Genomic DNA, 9,177 nt, shown 5'->3' with positions numbered 1-9,177 from the left:
TCATTTCCCTTCCCCTTCACGTCTTTACTTGGACATGTGATGCAATGCTGGCTAGAGACTACCTGGATGAGAACTCTTTCTCCCCTTCATTTGCTTGAGCTGTCCATCTCCCTGGAATCATCTTCACTCTGTGGCAGCAAAAATGGAAAGGCCAGATTAACTCCCTCTTAAGCATATGTAAAGGAATCTTTGCAGTGAAAGGCACGTGCATCTCTCCAGAACAAGACACAGAGGTCTGACCCACGCTGCAGGGAGAGGGGAGCTGTGGACTCATAACCCTGTACAGAATCACAGACCCATGAGAAAACAGGCTGGAAGTTGCTTAGGGTGGTTGTGAACCAGAGTTACTGTCCCTCACCTCAACTCTCTTCTTATTCCACAAGCCCATGCAGAGTTCACTGCTCTGTTCCTCCTGCATTTCTGTATCTCCTGGATCATGGCCTCTCTCTTTTGCCTCCACTGCTCTCTTCCTAAACTCCCTCCAAGGTAGCAGCAGTATGCTCAGCCTTCTGGCAGCACAGGTTATCTTGCAGATCTCAGAGCTCCATGCAGAAGCCACCCAGCTAGAATTCCTTAACAAACATGCAAGACAAGGAATCCCTCCAATGCTACCTCTGTATGTCAAGATGTAGGGTTAAAACCTTCCTTCCTCTTAATATACCATTTATTTGAAGGCTGATGCACAGAAATAGCAAGACAGCAACTGAGCATAACTGAATGCTTTGAGCAACTGTAAAATTACAACATTAGCATTGTCCTTTATTTTTCATTAAAGAACATTCTGACATCCTGTAGCAGAGGAGACAATGTGATATCCTAGGGGTTGAAGCACTTCCCTGGGAAGAGAAAAATCTGAGCCTTAGGCCCTCCTCAGCCTGAAGAATTTGGATCAGTGTTCTCCATCTGTCCTCTCCATCCGTCCTGTGGAAGCAGAGCCAATGTGCAGCAGAGAGAGCAGGATTCATGGGACCAGGGAGAGGGGACAAGCAATAGGGACCTGTGTGTAGCACAGCAAGATGAGGACTCCCAGCAGTTTATGAGTCCTGGAGAGATCTGTTCCTTACTCCAAATGACATTTATGTACTTTAGCTTATGATGCTCAAACAAGAAGGACTACCAGCAGAAATCAGGGCTCTTAGCCCTTCAGTTAGGGTTTAATGAAAAAAAGCCATCATCATCTCATCTGCACTTTCTTGTTCATTTGCATTACGAGTTTACTCCAACTTTAAATGCTCCTCGCTACACTGAACTGGAATTATGACGGCCTTCCATGTGATACTTAATACCACAGCCTGGCAGGATGAAGCCTTTACATTGCAAGCTTCAGAGTGGAATTTGAAAGAATGTTGCTGATTGCAATCTGTACTGAGCAAAGCAGTTAAGCATGTGCTTTGCTTTCTTTTGTCAGAATTTGAAATTTTGAAACAAGAGACTAACACAAGAAACAAGCTGTCTTCTGGCAACAGAAAGGCACAAGTATAAAGACACCACCAACTCAATACACAATACATTTATGTCTTTAGTCTCCTCTGAAGTAATACAAACTGCCAAAATTAAATTAAAATTAATTTTTATTTTTTAAGATGGTGTTTTCTTTGTTTTTTCTCCCTTGGTGTTAGTTTCTGTACTTCGGTGGGCTCTGTCGGAATGTCTCTTCAGTCTGACATTGGTAATTTCATCTTCAGGTCCCATGCACTATCATGCCCAGCCTTTCTAATACTGTATGCATTTCCTGCCACGAGCAAACTGTATGCAACTGCAGTCTCTGCTCCTGAAGCATTTCAGCACCATGTCTCACTATCTTCAGCCACAGTACTGAGCCCCCACAAACCATCCACATCTGGACTCCATGTAGCCTTTGGGCTTGCACCACTGTAAGCTCTCTTGACTCCACAATGATCAATGCCACAATGACATTAGAATAAAAGCACTAGGTCAATGCTGCAAAAAGCCCCACATCACAGGACACAAAAGTACTCCCTGCTTTGTTTTCTTGGTTGTTGTGGATAACTAGTTGGGAAGTCTTCAGGAAACTGGTTTTAGGTTCTTGCATATAAAATAGCTTTTAAAATAATGATCATAGTATATTATGTGCCTGACTTCTCCTTTAGATTGGAGACCTAAGAAGTAACCGACTAACAATTATGATGTTTATTGATTAATCAACACACCTCTAAAAGACTGATAATACTTTAACTGTATAATGAACAAATGTCTAATATTAGCAATAGTCATTCACAACTGTATCACTACAAACATAACAGTTCTGAGTTACAATTATATTGCCTGTTACTAGTCATAGTAATTCACAATTATATTACTCTAAATCATATAAATCGCATGCAAGCTCTATCACATTACAGTTCTATTGCCTTCCCTTCTCACCTAGTATTAGGGCACAAGCCCACCCCTTCTCACCCCACCCTTGCACACCACGTCTTTTGGAGATGGACCTGATGAGGTCCAGCAGGTTGTCCCAAGGGTGTTGTCCAGCATCCTGGGGGGCCTTGGGGCCACAGGTCAACTTTACCACTGAAGGTGTCCACAATTCTGTGACCAGAATATCCCACCCTTCTTTGTTCTCCACTGGATTATACCTAATTCCTATTAATTATTTCCTGTTTTTCTCCTATTTAATTGTTTTAATTCCTAGTGTTTATTTTCCTGAGCCCAGCTTTTCACTAACCCTGCACCTCCCTTTCTCTGCCTAGACTCCTCCCAGAAATATGTGACCTATTTAATGACCTGCCTCTAATTATTTTTTCCTCATTGGTCCCAATTCTGCTACATCTACACCCAAATTTGGTGTTTCTAATGCTGGTATCTGAGCAGTTTTGATACAATGTGATATTGTTCGTACTGTTATCTAGATAGTCCCAAGACTCCCTTCAGACCCTTTCTTTCAAATTGGTTACACTTCATCTATACCATATGCTTTTTGGACAGAATTTTGTTATCTTACTTTAGCCTTGACATCCCTACTAACTCTACTTAAGCCAAGAAGTTTCTTGTTTTATGCAGAGACAGCCTGCATGCCAGAGCAACAGAATAACCCATTTTGTGCTCACGTAGTCTCTTTGCCCTTGAACAGCTTCAGTCGCCCTCCGGGTTCCCATGGTGGCGTTAGCTGGTTTTGAAGCCCAGTGTTTGAGCAGGGCCTCTTACTCACAGCATGGCCCTGCATATGCCAGTGTTTCCACCCAAGTGCATCATGCATGTGGCAAGCAGACGGTGCAGAACTCACTAAAAGAACGTCTTGCTAGTTCAAAGCCTTAGCACAAGAGAATGCAAGGAAGAAAGGACTTAAAGAAAGCAGCAGAAATCAGTCTCCTACAGCCTGCACTGCTGACACGGTGGCAGACGACAGCAGTGGGAAAGAGCCCAGGCCACATCATGTCTTCCTGCAGCAATCTCTTCCTTCCTCTGCGCAGCAGAGAGAAACTGAAGTACAAGCAAAAAGGAAAGCAAGCAGCTGGCCAGCCCAGCACCCTGCTGTCACTGGCCAGGCCTGTAGGGCCAGCATGAGCACTCCTGCCACCTGCACAAGCCTCTTTTGCTTGACTGTGTTACCAACACCGAGCAGACAGGAAAGGGAAAGGGACCTGGAATCAGTACACCTCCAAGCATTTTAATGAGGCTGTTGTATAATCTCCTCATACCTCCTCACTTCATCTGAATGGAAGGGACCAAAATTTGCTTTTGATTACTCACTTCTGCTTGAGAAATAATATACAGCACAGTTAGCAGAGACTTTTAAGGTCCAGTTGAATAGGATTCCCCAGTGAACTGCAGGACTGGAATGACAAGAGACATAAAAAAGAGTAGGTCTAAAGAAAACATTGGACCAATATTTGTCAAAGGTGGTCATCTGACTAACAGGGATGAAGAAAAAGCAGAAGCATTCAATGAATTTTTTTCTTGCCTCAGTCTTTAATGATACTGATAGACCTTAGGCTGCCCAGTTCCAAGTCAGAGGATGACAGGTGTGGGAACAGTGACTTTCCATTTGTGGACACTGAAACTGTAAGGGACCAGCTGTATCAGCTGAATGCTCACAAGCCTGCGGGGCCTGATGGGGTTCATCCCAGAGTTCTGAAGGAGCTAGCGGATCTTATGGCAGGACCCCTCTCGATCATCTACCAAAGGTCTTGGGAGGCTGGGGTGGTCCCTGCTGATTGGAAGCCAGCCAGTGTTATTCCAGTCTACAAAAAGGGTGTGAGGGAAGACCCAGGGAACTACTGACCTCTTAGTCTAACCTCAGTTCCCAGAAATATTGTGGAGAAGATCATACTGGGTACTATTGAAAGGCATTTAAAGAACAATGCAATCATCAGGCACAGTCAACATGGGTGCACAAAGGGGAAGTCCTGTTCAACTAATCTGACATCCTTCTATGACAAGGTCACCCGCCCAGTGGATCAAGGGAAGGTGGTGGATGTAGTTTTCTGGATTTTAGTAAGTCTTTTGATACTGTCCCTCACAGCATCCTTCTGGGCAAGTTGTCCAACCATGGGATTGGTGGGTTTATGGTGCGCTGGGTGAAGGACTGGCTGAAGGGCAGGGCTGAAAGGGTTGTGGTGGATGGGACTACCCCTGGGGGGTGACCAGTCACCAGCGGTGTTCCTCACGGCTCAATTCCAGGGCCAGCTCTATTTAATACATTTATCAATGATCTGCATGCAGGAGTTGAATGCACCATTAACAAGTTTTGCTGATGATACCAAACTGGGAGGTGCTGTTGACTTTTCTTGAGGGATGAGACACCTTGCAGAGGCATCTAGACAGATTGGAGCATTAGGCAATGATTAATAGGATGAAATTTAACAAGTCCAAGTACTGGATTCTGCACCTGGGATGGAGTAATACCAGGCACAAGTATAAACTGGGAGAGGAGTGTCTGGAGAGCCGCCCTGCAGAAAGGGCTCTGGGGGTGCTGGTCAACAGCAGGCTCGATATGAGTCAGCAGTGTGTCCCGGCAGCCAAGAGGGCAAACTGCATCCTGGGGTGCATCACATACATTATAACCAACTGGTCAAAAGAGGTGATTATCCCGCTGTATCTAGCAATGATGCGACCTCAGATGTTGTATTTCTACACACCACAATTTAAGAAGGATGTGAAGGTCCTTGAATGTGTCCAGACAAGGGCAACAAAGTTGGTGAAAGGGCTGGAAGGCATGTCCCATGGGGAGCAGCTGAGGACTTTGGGTTTGTCTAGACCGTTGGACTAGATGATTGTTGTAGGTCCCTTCCATCTGAAATAGTCTATTCTATTCTAAACAATCCCAGAAGAGATCCATTAGCAAGGAGACGTGCATTTCTGCAAAAAAAAACCTTCACCGGTGTCAGCAACAGCATCACATCTTACTGTTAAGAGTCACTTTTGCTTGACAGGGAGCACAGAGCCTCCTCTTACTGCCAAAGCTTCATCTCGGTGCCAGCAGCCGCAGCCAGGCTGCATTGCCAGTTGCCACTTTTCACTATCATCTGGCATCTCACTTCACTTTACTGCCAAAACCCTCACCTCAGTGCTAAGACCCACTGTCACAGCTTGCTGCCATCTGCCAATTCCCATTGCCAACCCTACACAGCCTCGTCTCGCTGGGTGCATCTGCAAAGGCATGACTGCTCTCACCAAAGGCATGACTGTGGCTCACGCAGACAGACAGCAGTGCCTGCAGAGCTGTGGCAGCACTAACTGCAGACCTAGCCCAGCGAGAGCATCCGTGCAACCATGGGCGTGGCTGGTCTGTGCAAGGGCCACACTTCCCCAAGACACTGCTCAGTGAGGGATGAGATTCCCAAGGTGGGCTTATGGGGTAAAGGCTACATGGATTAGAGTCACAGCCTTGGCTGAAGGCAAGAAATGCCCCCCAGCTGCTTCCCGGTCCTTCTGCTCCTCGACAGTGTTATCAGGAAAGCTGCATCCTTTCCATAAAGACATCCTGGGGGTCTGCGTGAAGGATTCATGGTAGCACGACTCATGTTAAAACCACCAGATTAAAAGGCAGCAATTCCCAAGTCACTAGGAACTGACAAGGACAAGGACAGCATGCAGTCGCCCTTGGGGAAATGGCTAAGCTGGGACAAGCTGTAATGTAAGAGACAGTGAGTGGGATTAACGTGTAAACTCTGGACACCTACAATGTGGAAATGATTCATCTCATTTTGAAGAGGACATCTGCATTTGGTCACATGAACTGCACCGTTAACATTCAGTTATTTCTCCTCCTACATGATTCAGGAATAGCACTCTGCAATATCTAGCTCAGATGCCTTCATGTTTTAACAGATAAATCCTACCCTGCATCTAGAGGTAGCATGCCCTCTGCTTAGAAGGCAAATTCTAGGTGCTAGAGGTCTCTCTGGTAGAATTTGCAATCAGTCTCTCAATTTTACTCATTTGCTTTTAAATTGCTGAACTTTCAGAACTTCAGAAAACAAGGTTTTAAAAAGCCACACACTTTACCTTCAAGAATATATTCTATATGATAACACCAGATGATTTATTTAAACTCTCTAAAAATAACACTCCTTTTTTGATCTTTTGTTAGAATTAATCAGAATTCACTCCCGTGACTTTCCACTTTGATCTGTAAATCAATTTCTGACCCTACCAGCAGCTTGTGAAATATTTATTAGCACAGGATTATTATCACAGCCTGATTATTGTCTAGATTATCCAGCAGCATACATGCCAGCATGTTATTGCTGAGAAACTTGGCTATGGTGTTTGTCTGTAAATTATGACAGTAATTTTCTGTGTCCCAGTCTCTGCCCTGCTACAGATTTATGTTTACCCACATGTTTTGGTCTGACAGTACCATTCCATCTTGACTGTCTCTTTGGCTTTCTATACTGACATAATCTTGCCAAGCAAGATTACAAAATCAATATGATTAAATTGAGTAATGGTATTATAATGAAGCAAGCTTCAAAAGATAAATTTTAATTACTCATGGATATCATATTTATTGTAAAAACAGAATGTCTGATTTATGGTTATTTTTCTATGCCAGTAGGTCTCCTTGCATATTAAATGTGGAACAAGATATAAATTAGGGGGAAGATATAATAGATGTCTACAAAAGTGTACGTGTCATGGAAAAGATGGATAGGGATTGATCCAAATACCTTCCCATAACTAGGGCCCATCAAATTAAATTAGATTTGAAACAAAAAGGACAAGGTGGTTTTGACACAAACAGGTTGTAAGCCTGTGGAATTCCTTAACAAAAGAGGCTGTGGATGCCAGAAATTTGCACAGTCCCAACAGGAGACCATAAAAAATACTCTGAGAAGAGACCTTTTAGGGGTTATTACACCATCACAAGCTCAGGAAATTCCCTGAACATAGTTGGAAGCTGGGACAGTGTCAGGGAAAAGGCATCAACACAGGTTGCTTCATTTTTATGCTTCCTTAACTGTCCAGTTACAGCCACACTTGGAGATATAACAAGAGACTAGATGGACCCAGGATAGCTGTTCCTATGTTCTAGATGTTTGTAGGTGCTTACACCGAGCTTCCTCAGAAATGGTTACTAGAGACTGGCATTACTTCCTCATGGGAAAATATGAGGAAGCATCTAGAGTCAGCATCTAGATAGCAGACAAGTGGTAAGGGCCTAGGCAGGGGAAGATAGGAGGAGAAATACCACAGGAAGCCTCTGAAAACAAAAAGCAAGCAGCTTGTTTTGAATTTAGTAACTGGATGGGCAAAAGAGAGAATTCAAAAAGGAGATGACAGTGAGGATTAGGAAAACGGTCTTTCAGCAACATTCTCAATGAACAGGACAAGACTGTCAACAGCAGAGAAAAACTGGGTGAAACGATTAGGATGTTGAAAGTCTGTAAAAACAAAAGTTTTGCAGAAGATTAGCTGTACTGCCTCAGGCTGTCAGACCACCTTGCTCAATATCATCCCTCTGGCAGCAGCCAGAGGTTTGTTGCTGGAGTGGAAAGCCTGTATATTAGGGCCTGATAAAATACACATGTAGCCCAAATACTATGGCGAGAGAATTTGGTGCATCCGTCCCTCACTGTGGGTCAGAAGGATTGTTGGGGCCTGAGGCCTGACCCAGCAACTGTCCCCTCTTCTCCTCATGTGTGGGAACGACACTGCCTGTACTCCATTCCCAAGTTCATTGCACCAGGCTCCTCACTGCTTTGCCTCCTACCTTGCCCTGCCTGCTCTCCCACCTGGGATACAGCTGAGCTACATCGCCAGTACCCACTGTACCCGGACAAGGGCGTGAGAAGACGGTACCTCCCCTCCCTGCCTTCTGCCCATGAGGCAGATACTGCGTGTTGGTCCTTAGAGAGGACTGAGGCCACAGAGCCTATGGAGGGTGAGGAGGAAGGAAAAAGAAACAAGTGATGGTGACAGCTTCAGGTTTAGGCTCTCCTGCCTTCTCATCCTCAGGACCCTTCAGGAGCATGTGGCACTGACACTTTTGTGTCTACCGCCTGGGATCCTTCATCAGGGCTATTGCCATCAGGACATCCCTCTTGCCTTGCTCATCATATTACCGCCTGGATGGAAGGACCCCTGCCAACAAGTATTATTTAAAGCTTGCACCCAATATTTAAAATTGAATAACAAGCAGGACAATCATATTGTTCACAGTGACTGGGGAAAGGGAAATTTCAAGGCAAAGATGAAAATCTCTGCCTTACTCATGCTGCGTTGCAGATGACAACTGCAAATCTTCGAGACAAATGTCAGCGATATTTGTTTAAGCGTATCCCTGGTTTTCATCTAAGTACTGCTAAATATAAAATCCATAAACAACTTGAGAAGGAGGAATTGTGACCTGAAGCTTTTGTCTGAATGCCATAGCTGCTGGCTATGATGCAGCACGTATGTCCTCCTTTGATTCTGTGTGGTCTAGCTTTTTCCCAGAGAGTCATAATATGTTCTCTATTTCCAGCTTGTTCCAGAGATGGACAGCAAAGTCTGGTCACCTCTGTGAAGATACAGGCCTGAGCCCCATTAGGCTGAGGCAAGCTGAAAGCTGTCCTCTGCATTTCTGGCAAGCTCTCTACCCCTTGGGCTGTTTTATCAGGCGTGACTAACACCACAGAGCTTTAAAAAGCAAGCAGCTGGAAGGGTTTCTAACGGGAGCACCTAAATCCTGACGTGCCCGAAGGCTGAAGACCTTCAGGGCACAGCCCGCTC

Source organism: Strix aluco, chromosome 5 (assembly GCF_031877795.1).
Source record: "Strix aluco isolate bStrAlu1 chromosome 5, bStrAlu1.hap1, whole genome shotgun sequence".
NCBI classification, from domain to species: domain Eukaryota; kingdom Metazoa; phylum Chordata; class Aves; order Strigiformes; family Strigidae; genus Strix; species Strix aluco.
This window is presented reverse-complemented; position numbering follows the sequence as displayed.